The sequence below is a fragment of the Haliotis rubra genome, unplaced genomic scaffold (assembly GCF_003918875.1).
Source record: "Haliotis rubra isolate DU_JTF1 unplaced genomic scaffold, ASM391887v1 Scf1393, whole genome shotgun sequence".
NCBI lineage: Eukaryota > Metazoa > Mollusca > Gastropoda > Lepetellida > Haliotidae > Haliotis > Haliotis rubra.
The window spans coordinates 118,911-133,563 of NW_025765329.1; positions in this window are offsets into that span (position 1 = coordinate 118,911).

Below are 14,653 nucleotides of genomic sequence, written 5' to 3' on the forward strand. Positions count from 1 at the left end.
TCGTCTTTCATGTGACATCATCCTTCACATGTCATCGTCCTTCAAGTGTCATCGTCTTTCAAGTGTCATCGTCCTTCAAGTGTCATCGTCTTTCAAGTGTCATCGTCCTTCAAGTGTAGTCGTCCATAATGTGGCATCGTCCTCCACGTGTCATCATCCTTCCAATGTTATAGTCCTTCAAGTGTCCTTTTTGAGTCCTTCATCTGTCATTTGACATCGTCTTTCATATGTCATCATCCTTCACATGTCATCGTCTTTTCAAGTGTCATCGTCATTCAAGTGCCATCATCCTTCAAGTGTCATCGTCATTCATGTGTCATCGTCATTCATTAATTATCGTCCTTCAAGTGTCCCCCACCCCTAATCCACTCCCACAACCTCCCAACCCTCATCACTGAATGATCACATTGATGAAATCTAACATGGATGATTGCAGTCAGTGCGAAAACGTTCAAAGACAAACATAAGTACCCAATTTGTTTCAAAGACGAACATAAGTACCCAATTTGTTTCAAAGACAAACATAAGTACCCAATTTGTTTCAAAGACAAACATAAGTACCCAATTTGTTTCAAAGACAAACATAAATACCCAATTTGTTTCAAAGACAAACATAAGTACCCAATTTGTTTCAAAGACAAACATAAGTACCCAATTTGTCTCAAAGACAAACGTAAGTACCCAATTTGTTTCAAAGACAAACATAAGTACCCAATTTGTTTCAAAGACAAACATAAGTACCCAATTTGTCTCAAAGACAAACATAAGTACCCTATTTGTTTCAAAGAATCTCGAAGGCTCTTGTTATCCTTGTATAAAACATGACAACTTTTCAAGTATTGAAAGTAGTGAGACTTAGTCCCTAACAACACGATGCCCAATGTGGAAACCACTATATTGTACGTGAGACAAAACCTTGTCCGGGTTAACATGGCTTAGGCGTAGGTGCTGATAACTGGGTTGTATTGTCACGTGTTTTCATTCATAAAATCGTTCACGTATTTCGTAATGTCTTAAACAACTGTCGCAAGGACATCTCGCGACCTATCGTTTTGAGAAATAACACGATAATCCCCCAGTGTATTGACACAATGTTCCTATTACTGATATTAATTATTCACCAAGCTGACTCAAGTGATAAGCTATCGCATGAATGGGACACCATGCTGGCTATGTTGATGACTGAAATGAGATACGAAGGTGTGTTCACAGAGCCGGTTTGTAACTGCGTATATTGCACGCCCTGATAACAGCCGGACAGTTGTCACAGGTCACTTGTGTGTTTGTGTCGGGATTGAGTGTGATTTTGAAAGCGAGTGATTGGTTGTAATGAACCTTGCGTAAAACCGTTTGAGAATAACATAGGTTCACGTATGTGTGAGGAATAATGGAAACCCATTCGCATGTGTGTTTCTTGTACATGTATATTGCTGATCGTTTGTACAGGTAAGGGGCAAGTGACAATATATACTCAACAAGACAAGTTAAGGACCACCCTGATTTTCATTATTAAAGTATTTAATAGTTCATATTATGATCCATATAAAACTTAAGTATTGAATATTGGGGTGGTCCTTAACTGCTTTTGTTGAGTATATTAACGATATACGTAGTTACTGCGTCCGGACATACAATTGCACGTCCATGCAAAGACGAACGTTTCGGTAGTATCTGTGTATTACATGTACTGTTACGAGTTCACTGTATGCGTTAAAAACTGTTATATTGTAAAAAAAATGTTTAGGTTATAAACACATGCAAGACATTTCTAGATCTGAAAGTGTTTAAAATCCTAACCGGATTACACATTTCGCTTGTTCTAATTAAACACGTTTAGGGTCTAAACACATGAGGTAAGCTATCGTCCCTCAGCCTAAACATCACTATAACACAACATCCCCACAATCTAAACATGTTTAGAATTTTAAAATATTGATATGTTTAGAATTACACGTTTAGTGTTGAAATAGGTTTAGCTTTTAAACACGTTTCAGCATGTCCAGAATTTAAACATGTCTTGTGTTGAGAATTACTAAGAAAGTGTAATCCCAAATATAACATATGTTACGTGTTTAGAATTTAAACATGTTCAGAGAAAGTGCACATCACTGGGCATTAGGTGAAATCAGATTGACAGGCAATTACATAACGCATACACAACCTGGATGTACACCGATCACTGATGTTGAAGTCTGACAACAGTATCCGGGGGTGGTGAAGGGCGACAACTAAGAGGCTGCACATTAGTATCCCGCCTGCGCCTGGTTTATAAAGGTGTTATAAACGTGTTGTTATTGTTTGGCTGAAAGATTTTGTCTCTTAGAAGAAACGGAAGCTGACGCTACCATGCACACTTAACGTTTTACCTACACCTGTATCATAAATAAACACTAAGATAAAAACCAATACCACAGAGAAAACGCCCCTTCATCTGCAATGAACTTTTTGGCGGTCTACGACTCCTCCAAACTTGACCCTAAACATGTTTAGTTGTTAAACACGATTCTATGTAGGTTTAGATCTAAACACATTCTACAGTACATGAAACATATTCAGGAAATGGACCTGGAGCACACAGTCCATTACACATATCATCTGGTGTAGTTTATGATAATCGGGACACACCTGTGCTCCACGCGATCAAGTGTCAACGTTTTATCGAACAAGAGCATATCAAGCTGTGTTGTGACGTCAATGTTGACAGTAACCACTTTATTCATGATGAACTCACAAAGTTGATAGAAGCACAGTCTTCATAATGAAGTCACAAAGTTGACAGAACAACATTATTCATGATCAACTCACAATGTTGACTCAAACAACCTTATCCATGATGAACTCGCAACAAGGTATTCACCACAGTGTTGACAGAAACAACCTTATCCATGATGAGCTCGCAACAAGGTATTCACCACAGTGTTGACAGAAACAACCTTATCCATGATGAGCTCGCAACAAGGTATTCACCACAGTGTTGACAGAAACAACCTTATCCATGATGAACTCACATGGTATTCACCACAGTGTTGACAGAAACAACCTTATCCATGATGAGCTCGCAACAAGGTATTCACCACAGTGTTGACAGAAACAACCTTATCCATGATGAACTCGCAATGTTGACAGAAACAACCTTATCCATGATGGACTCACAATGTTGACAGAAATAACATTATCCATGATGAACTCACAACAAGGTATTCACCATAGACTCACAATGTTGACAGAAACCATTTTATTCATGAAGGGCTCACAACGGGCACAAAACTTCCACTTTTGACACAAACTAACTTATTCAAGATGGCCTTCCACTTTAAGTGTAGGTATTGGGTGTGAAGGTAATGGGTGTGAAGGTATTGCATATTAACTTGCATGACACAAACTGTCGTCCTACTCCAGTAGCTCTTTAGTTCCTCACATTACGTGTATGTTGTTTAAGTCTACGGTGTTTAGTAATATGCATTAATGTGTATACATGTGTATTAATCCTAAGTCGAATACACTTTTGGTGTGTTCTATGTAAACATGTTTTTCATCTAGACACATATCGCCTCACAGCCGAAACACCATCCCTACACAGCATCCCCATAATTAAACATGTTAAAATCTAAACATGGTCAGAATTCTTAAAAAATGTGTGTCCTCATAAATATGGTGTTACTGTATGACCAATAGCATTAGTCTTTTCCACATTTAAGGAACAAATTGAATTCATTTAATGTCAAGATAATGGAAATGAACGTGTTGACGTTTGTTTTTAGGATGTTAACACATTCTGTACAGTTTAAAATATCGCATTGTTCAAACGGAGTGCAGGATGTTAACAGATTTCTAGACTAACATCTAGTCTCTGAAATGAACATTTTTTACACAAAAAGTGTCTAATAAAATAATCATGAAATATAATAAAAAGGAGCTTTATTAGACCGGAGTGGACACTCATATATAGTTCAGTCTCTCCTCTTGTCGTCACGCACCTTATGAGGTGAATATTCCAGTTGGTATAAACTCACTGACCCCACATGTGGTTTACACTTTCTGAAAACGTTGCGGGTCAGTAGGGTGGAAAGGCTTGACCCTGACGCTGTGCTGACTTACTCGTACTGAAAGAGGGGCCATTTCAACAGCGGCGTGGATAATTTGTTGATACCAGACATGTTTCCTGCAGGTCGAATATATTTACTCTGATCATGTGAGAGATATCGTTGAAAGAATGGGCTGTTTCTACAATACTTGGTTTAATACACAGATATACGGATAATGTATGTACAACACATCCTGAGGAGCGGGTGTGTTATCATGTGACAATGTACAGTAGTGGTGTATCCAGTAGAAATACCTGTACGCACACTACAAACATGTACTGTACTCCTGATGGTCACCCAGAGATACGTACACACTCATTGAGAGCGTCCCGCTGTCCTTGAATATATATCTGGCACTATGGTTCAAGGTGATAACTTTATCTGTACATGCCCGGAGTTTCTAAGTTCTGCGGTTTAAAGGGATCGGTGTTGGGTTTATGAGCCTTCATTGTCAGACTGGGTGTGTGTATAAACAGCTCACTTAGGTCAGCTCAGTGTGTGAGATTTATAACGCCGAGTATCGTAAAAAATAAATGAATTATCTACATTTAGAAGCAATAAAAATTGACTGTCCCTATTTTGAGGAGCCTTGGTCTCTCATGGAGACTGAACCTACAATAAACGACAGGCCATGTTAATGTCCTAAAAGGCACATGCAGACACTTCATTCACACGAACTACGGTACATCTTCTATATTAGGTCATCAGCAGTGTACGAAACTCCTAAAAAAAGGTGTTAAAATAATGTAATTAATGAATTACTTGTAGTGAGGTGAACTTAAACATGTGCAAAAGCAAATTTTAAAAAACATAACTTGGTGGTCACTGTTGATTCATTTAGTGTCACTGTCATCTGAATAAAAACATACCACGCAAAGTCAGAATCAGTCTCAGTATCATTGGAAAGAATGTTCTCTACATGTTCTTCAGTGCAATGAGCACAGGGGATTTGTAACTCTCCCTGTGAAAAGTAAACATGTGCAACAACAAATTTAACAAATACAACTTGGTCACTCTTAATTCAGTCAGTATCACTATCATCTAGATCGGAAAAATCAAGTCGTTCATACAGGAACACGGTATGTGTCATTTACAGGTCGTCCATACAGGAACACTGTATGTGTCATTTACAGGTCGTCCATACAGGAACACAGTATGTGTCATTTACAAGTCGTCCATACAGGAACACAGTATGTGTCATTTACAGGTCGTCCATACAGGAACACGGTATGTGTCATTTACAGGTCGTCCATACAGGAACACAGTATGTGTCATTTACAAGTCGTCCATACAGGAACACAGTATGTGTCATTTACAGGTCGTCCATACAGGAACACGGTATGTGTCATTTACAGGTCGTCCATACAGGAACACGGTATGTGTCATTTACAGGTCGTCCATACAGGAACACTGTATGTGTCATTTACAGGTCGTCCATACAGGAACACAGTATGTGTCATTTACAAGTCGTCCATACAGGAACACAGTATGTGTCATTTACAGGTCGTCCATACAGGAACACGGTATGTGTCATTTACAGGTCGTCCATACAGGAACACGAACACTGTATGTGTCATTTACAGGTCGTCCATACAGGAACACAGTATGTGTCATTTACAAGTCGTCCATACAGGAACACGGTATGTGTCATTTACAAGTCGTCCATACAGGAACACTGTACGGTCATGTGTCCATACAGGAATTTACAGGTATGTGTCATTTACGTCCATACAGGAACACGGTATGTGTCATTTACAGGTCGTCCATACAGGAACACAGGTATGTGTCATTTACAGGTCGTATGTGTCATTTACAGGTCGTCCATACAGGAACACAGTATGTGTCATACAGGAACACGGTATGTTTACAGGTCGTCCATACAGGAACACGGTATGTGTCATTTACAGGTCGTCCATACAGGAACACGGTATGTGTCATTTACAGGTCGTCCATCCATACAGGAACACGGTATGTGTCATTTACAGGTCGTCCATACAGGAACACAGTATGTGTCATTTACAGGTCGTCCATACAGGAACACTGTATGTGTCATTTACAGGTCGTCCATACAGGAACACGGTATGTGTCATTTACAGGTCGTCCATACAGGAACACGGTATGTGTCATTTACAGGTCGTCCATACAGGAACACGGTATGTGTCATTTACAGGTCGTCCATACAGGAACACAGTATGTGTCATTTACAAGTCGTCCATACAGGAACACGGTATGTGTCATTTACAAGTCGTCCATACAGGAACACGGTATGTGTCATTTACAGGTCGTCCATACAGGAACACGGTATGTGTCATTTACAGGTCGTCCATACAGGAACACATGTATGTGTCATTTACAGGTCGTCCATACAGGAACACGGTATGTGTCATTTACAGGTCGTCCATACAGGAACACGTCCATACAGGAACACGGTATGTGTCATTTACAAGTCGTCCATACAGGAACACAGTATGTGTCATTTACAGGTCGTCCATACAGGAACACAGTATGTGTCATTTACAGGTCGTCCATACAGGAACACGGTATGTGTCATTTACAGGTCGTCCATACAGGAACACGGTATGTGTCATTTACAGGTTGTCCATACAGGAACACGGTATGTGTCATTTACAGGTCGTCCATACAGGAACACGGTATGTGTCATTTACAGGTCGTCCATACAGGAACAAACCCACTATCAAAGCTATACTCGGTTCCTCATGGAGAAAAAGGTGGGACACTCAAGTAGGAAGAAATAAACTGTATGAATTGAAGCCAACAATTGGTTATACCTACTTGGGTTGTCAGTCAAGACGTGATGAGGTAATTTTACGACGATGTCGTATTGGCCACAGTCGGTTTACTCATGACTATCTGCTGAAAACGGATGGGGATGGACCCCATGTGTGTCTCTTGCGATGAGGTTTTCACCATCAAGCATATTCTGCTTGACTGTGTGGACTTATCGTCTGCAAGGACTCACATTATGAGGCAACAAATCTGAAACATATGTTCTCCCGCGTGAGCGCTCATCTGATAGTGAACTACCTGAGGGAAGTTGATCTGTATCATAAATTGTAACTGTGTAATGTGACTAACAAATTGCCTGCCTTTAAATTTAGTGCTATGGCGTTTTCTGTTTTTAAATGACAATGTAATGAATATATATTTTTGAAATAAAACTCATTTCGACTCTGTACTTACAATGTTTACTAATGCAGACTTGTTCTCGTCACTATATGGCTGGAATAATGCCGATGTGACGTAAAGCCCAACTCAACCCTCAACCTCATGCAGGAACACAGTATGTGTCATTTACAGGTCGTTCATACAGGAACACAGTATGTGTCATTTGCATGTCGTTCATACAGAAACACAAGGAGTGTCATGCAAGGGTCGTTCGGACAGTGACATCAACTATATAGAATACAAACTGGGAACCTTTGAACAAAGCGACCATAGCACTAAGGGGATCCCAGTTCTCAAGATAGACTTACGACATATGGAACTAAGGTTGTTTTGTACACCGGCATACCACCAGTGAAGATCCGGGTTAGAATTGACCTTCAGTAACCCATGCTTGTCGTAAGAGGCGACTAACGGTAACGGGTGGTCATCCTTGCTGACTTGGTTGACTCATGTCATCGTATAACTACTGCGTAGATCGATGTTCATGCTGTTGTTCACTAGTTTGTCTGGTCACGACTCGATTATTTACAGACCGCTGCCATATAGATGGAATATTGCTGAATTCGGCGTAAAACTAAACTAATTCTCTCTTTCTCTCTCTCTGTATCTCTGTCTGTCTCTGTCTGTCTGTCTGTCTGTCTGTCTGTCTCTCTCTCTCTCTCTCTCTCTCTCTCTCTCTCTCTCTCTCTCTCTCTCTCTCACACACACACACACACACACAAACACACACACACGCACGCCGGCATGCAGGTGTAGTTAGTTTCACGCCTACGTTGTTCGCAAGAGTGTTTACCAGATAGGATTTCTTCGACGTTTTGAAATACAGTCACTTATAAAAGAAACAGACATGCATATATTGATACACTTTACTTTACAAACTATGTTAAATCTGTGAATACTGTCTGTTAATCTATATATAACGAGGGTCTGAAAATGTAATATAACGTTTCAATAGCGCACGCATCGTGGTTCATAGTCAGAACAACGTGTATGAACCTGCTCGTGGCGCATTGTATCTCAATGTGTTTTTCTGAAAGCAGTCGGTACCACCTACTCGGAACTTAGTCATTAGACAGTGTGTTAAATCACATCCCTGGTTTCATTTACACTGAAACACAATACGTTACGGATCGTTCATACAGAAACACAACATGTGTGTCATTTACTGATTGTTCGTACTGAAACACAATATGTGTCACTTACTGATTGTTCGTACTGAAACACAATATGTGTCACTTACTGATTGTTCATACAGAAACACAATATGTGTCATTTACTGATTGTTCATACAGAAACACAATATGTGTCACTTACTGATTGTTCATACAGAAACGGAATATGTGTCACTTACTGATTGTTCATACTGAAACACAATATGTGTCATTAACTGATTGTTCGTACTGAAACACAATATGTGTCACTTACTGATTGTTCATACAGAAACACAATATGTGTTACTTACTGATTGTTCGTACTGAAACACAATATGTGTCATTTATTGATTGTTCATACAGAAACACAATATGTGTAACTTACTGATTGTTCATACTCAAACACAATATGTGTCACTTACTGATTGTTCATACAGAAAACACAATATGTGTCATTTACTGATTGTTCGTACTGAAATACAATGTGTCTCATTTACTGATTGTTCATACAGAAACACAATATGTGTCATTTACTGATTGTTCATACTCAAACACAATATGTGTCACTTACTGATTGTTCATACAGAAAACACAATATGTGTCATTTACTGATTGTTCATACTGAAAAACAATATGTGTCACTTACTGATTGTTCATACTGAAACACAATATGTGTCACTTACTGATTGTTCATACAGAAACACAATATTTGTCATTAACTGATTATTCGTACTGAAACACAATATGTGTCATTAACTGTCTGTGAGACTCTGTAGTAGATGCCTTTTCACTATGGAAACATCCAAACTTTAGTTCTCATACATAAGATGCATTTCCAGGAAGTATATTTTACCTGGCGAAGTGTATTTGAATGTGTGCGTTATGCCCAAAACAAAACAAAAAACATATCAACATTCTCAATGCACTGCGGGTATTCTACTGCCAACCACAAAAAGTATACGTGTGTATCATTCCAATATTTGTGTGTCTGTCTTTCATCACATGTAATTATGTAAAAAATGGTAGTCTTTAAGATGTTCTCTTAAATATGCTTTTGTAGCATTGTGAGGATAACACGATCTAGTGATATAGGGAGCAGGCCAAAGTGCCCCACACTGATATTGTAAACACGTAAATTGTCACTTACAGCGTATTTAATTAAAAACACCCATCTACTGTGTTGTTTAACAGTTGAAATCTGCGGAAATCTCTATGAAATTGTCAGCTAAGTGTGATAAATGGTCTCTTACAACGAGTCATCAGTCATGGCGAAAGACATGCCTTTGAAGAAATGTGCTAACGACTTCTTGGAATCGACAGCTAGTGGGTGGCTCTATTTTTACTGTTTATGTTTACTTTATATAATCACAATTTTCACGCTTTGCGTGCTGCCCATTTATTACTAATCGTGCATGCGTTTTTTCCCAAAACTGGCTTGTGTATAGAGACACATTAGGTAGCACGGCGTGGGGGCACTGCATCGGGGCAGCTGCACTGTCAAGTCTAACTGACGACTATGTCACCGACGCAGGTTTCTGAGTTGAGATGCGGGGGTGACTTAAACCAACTCCATTTTCTCCTATTTTCTAAACCGTGCCAATTAACATGAAATTGATAGTAATGAGAGCTGAGGGAGTCAGTATAGCGATCCGGAGTTACGGCACTAGCTTGACAAGTTATTACTGTAATGAATTGTAATGAGGGAGCGTATTGCATACACGGCCGTAGGTAATGTTATTGGTTGTCGTCTACTCCGCCATAACGTGCCCATGGCTGATAAAGAGGAAGAAATCGTATGATGGATTTCTTGCCATTGTGAGGCTCACCGTCTCCTAATCTGCTGTCATGTAAAGACGTTTCCCGCCAAAGTCGGCGGACAACAGATCGATTTGGCGTGGGCGGTATGGTCCGTTTCAAGATTATAGAAAAACACGATGCTTGTTTTTCAAATTGTGAATGTGAAATAAAATTTGACCATGAAAGTTAAAAGTAACTATGGGTGGATGGCGGCGGTGGTGTTAGTAGTAGCCGATGTAGATCAGTAAATGGTGGTGATAGTAGTAGTGGATGTAGATAGGTGGATGGTGATGGTGGTAGTAGCAGTAGTAGTAGCAGTAGTAGTAGTAGTAGTAGTAGTAGTAGTGGTAGTGGTAGTGTAGTAGTAGTGGTAGTAGTAGTAGTAGTGGTAGTGGTAGTAGTAGTAGTAGTAGTAGTAGTAGTAGTAGTAGTAGTAGTAGCAGTAGTAGTAGTAGTAGTGTTAGTAGTAGTAGTAGTAGTAGTAGTAGTAGTAGTAGTAGTAGTAGTAGTAGTAGTAGTTGTAGTAGTAGTAGTTGTAGTAGTAGTAGTAGATCGGTGAATGGTAATGGTGGTAGTAGTAGTAGTAGTGGACGTAGATCGGTTGATGGTGATGGTAGTAATCATATTATGAGCATATATATGTTAAGGGCAAACGTCCGCATTCACGACACCCACGTCCTCACACAAGATGCCTCTTCAACAGAAATTGATTTAATTACCTAAGATATCCAGCCATGTTGATAGTAGATGGGCGCCATGCTTCTCTTCAGGTGACCAAAACTCACAGATTTAGATCTGCAGTCTCAACAATAACATTGTTTAATTCGTTTATGATATGCACTGACTTTCTAGAGATTTGTGTTGTGCAGGATGTTTGGTTACTGTGGGTGTGAGAGAGTCTTGTGACATGTAATTCAATATGGCAATGGAAAAATGTAAGTTCGGTTTCTTTCGCCTGTTATGTGACGTTTCTGTCTTTTTTCCGTGTCATAAATGGCGTTCGTGTTCTTTAACTAACAGTTGTATCCTTTCTTTCCATCAAATCAATCCTTTCCACTGACTTCCACAAAGGCAACCAACTCCATCACCTCCACTGTCTTCCACAGAGCCAACCAAGTCCATCACCTCCACTGTCTTCCTCAGAGCCAATCAACTCCATCACCTCCACTCTCTTCCACCGAGCCTACCAACTCCATCACCTCCACTCTCTTCCACCGAGCCTACCAACTCCATAACCTCCACTGTCTTCCAAAGAGCCAACCAACTACATCACTTTCACTGTCTTCCACAGAGCCAACCAAGTCCATCACCTCCACTGTCTTCCACAGAGCCAACCAAGTCCATCACCTCCACTGTCTTCCACAGAGCCAACCAAGTCCATCACCTCCACTGTCTTCCACAGAGCCAACCAAGTCCATCACCTCCACTCTCTTCCACAGAGCCAACCAAGTCCATCACCTCCAGTGTCTTCAACAGAGCCAACCAACTCCATCACCTCCAGTGTCTTCAACAGAGCCAACCAACTCTCAACACCTCTATCCGCTCCACCTTCCACTGTCTTCCAGCCAAGCAAAAAGCCAACCAGGTCACTCACCTTCCACCGACACCCCAACAGTCTTCCATTGTCACTGTCGATACCGCATATAAAAAGGGGAAATACTTTCCGTTTTCTTAAGACACTTGGTGACTGTGCGTGTTTCGGTCCCGCTGCCACCTGTTAGATTTATGGTGATTGTTACACTGTTTCCAGTAATAAGCTGTCAGTAATTCTGGAGCAGCAAACACTTCGGTTGACACGGTGAAGTGGAAGAGTATTTTTCCGCCGTTTGCGTCAGAAATAACCATCTCATGTTATGATAAATGATTTCCATCTCCATCCTTTCCCGATAATGATTTGCAGTATTTGTTCGAATACTTGAGGTCCAATTATTGTCCCATATTTAATTCCCCAAATCCAATTATGGACTACACATAGTGCAATTACCCCGTCTTCAGAAACTACCCATGTTGATCGCCACTCCAACGCTGTAATCAATAGAGTATTAATAAATGTAAGATATTTTAATTACAACGTAGAGGATTGATAGAATACCATATTGTTCTTACCTATTTCTGGACAGAGACCAATAACAATAACGCCTCAGACATATCTGGCACATGCAAAGAAAATCTAGTTGGGTTACCACAGAACCTGTCCCACGTACACCAAAGGTTCAGTACATTGTGACTGTAGTGGTGGACATCAATGCTGAGTGGAAGAGTGCATGCTTCCCGGCAAGGTTGGTAGTTCGATTCATACCGAAGGACGTCAACATGCGATAGTTGTTACTATACCTGACGCTAGGCATTACGGGATAAACCACAGAATGGCATGAGTCCGTACACACTGTCTGAGTTTGGCATCCATGTAATACAGAGACGTAGACAGTGAATTAGCACAATGAAACCGCCTTTAGTCCGGACTCATGCTAACAGTCAACCAAACACACACCGAAACCCCCCACTCACCTCTATTACATCACAGATATATCGCCAACCCACACCCACCTCTGTTACCACCATGCTTCCATCACAGATATATCGCCATCTCCCACCTTTCATTATCAATATGTTTCCATCACAGATATATCGCCATCCCCCACTTATCTTCATTACCAACATGCTTCCATCACAGATATATCGCCATCTCCCACCTTTCATTATCAATATGTTTCCATCACAGATATATCGCCATCCCCCACTTATCTTCATTACCAACATGTTTCCATCACAGATATATCGCCATCCCCCACTTATCTTCATTACCAACATGTTTCCATCACAGATATATCGCCATCTCCCACCTTTCATTACCACCATGCTTCCATCACAGATATATCGCCATCTCCCACCTTTCATTATCAATATGTTTCCATCACAGATATATCGCCATCCCCCACTTATCTTCATTACCAACATGCTTCCATCACAGATATATCGCCATCTCCCACCTTTCATTATCAATATGTTTCCATCACAGATATATCGCCATCCCCCACTTATCTTCATTACCAACATGTTTCCATCACAGATATATCGCCATCCCCCACTTATCTTCATTACCAACATGTTTCCATCACAGATATATCGCCATCTCCCACCTTTCATTACCACCATGCTTCCATCACAGATATATCGCCATCTCCCACCTTTCATTATCAATATGTTTCCATCACAGATATATCGCCATCCCCCACTTATCTTCATTATCAACATGCTTCCATCACAGATATATCGCCATCCCCCACTTATCTTCATTACCAACATGTTTCCATCACAGATATATCGCCATCCCCCACTTATCTTCATTACCAACATGTTTCCATCACAGATATATCGCCATCCCCACTTATCTTCATTACCAACATGCTTCCATCACAAATATATCGCCATCTCCCACCTTTCATTATCAACATGCTTCCATCACAGATATATCGCCATTCCCCACTTATCTTCATTACCAACATGTTTCCATCACAGATATATCGCCATCCCCCACTTATCTTCATTACCAACATGTATCCATCACAGATATATCGCCATCTCCCACCTTTCATTACCAACATGTTTCCATCACAGAGATATCGCCATCTCCGACTTATCTTCATTACCAACATGTTTCCATCACAGATATATTGCCATCCCCCACTTATCTTCATTACCAACATGCTTCCATCACAGAGATATCGCCATCTCCCACCTTTCATTACCACCATGTTTCCATCACAGATATATCGCCATCCCCCACTTATCTTCATTACCAACATGTTTCCATCACAGATATATCGCCATCCCCCACTTATCTTCATTACCAACATGCTTCCATCACAGATATATCGCCATCTCCCACTTATCTTCATTACCAACATGCTTCCATCATAGATTTATTGCCATCCCCGACTTATAATCTTCATTACCACCACCCTCCACATCACCATCCCTCATATACCACCACCCTCCACATCACCATCCCTCATATACCACCACCATCCATATCACCATCCCCCATATACCACCACCCTCCACACATCACCATCCCTCATATACCACCACCATCCACATCACCATCCCCCATATACCGCCACCATCCATATCACCATCCAACATATATCACCACCAACCATATCACCATCCCCCATATACCACCACCATCCATATCAATATCCCTCATATACCACCACCCTCCACATCACCATCCCCCATATACCGCCACCATCCAAATCACCATCCCCAAAATACCGCCACCATCCATATCAATATCCCTCATATACCACCACCCTCCACATCACCATCCCCCATATACCACCACCATCCATATCACATCCCTCATATACCACCACCCTCCACATCACTCTCCCCCATATACCGCCACCATCCATATCAATATCCCTCATA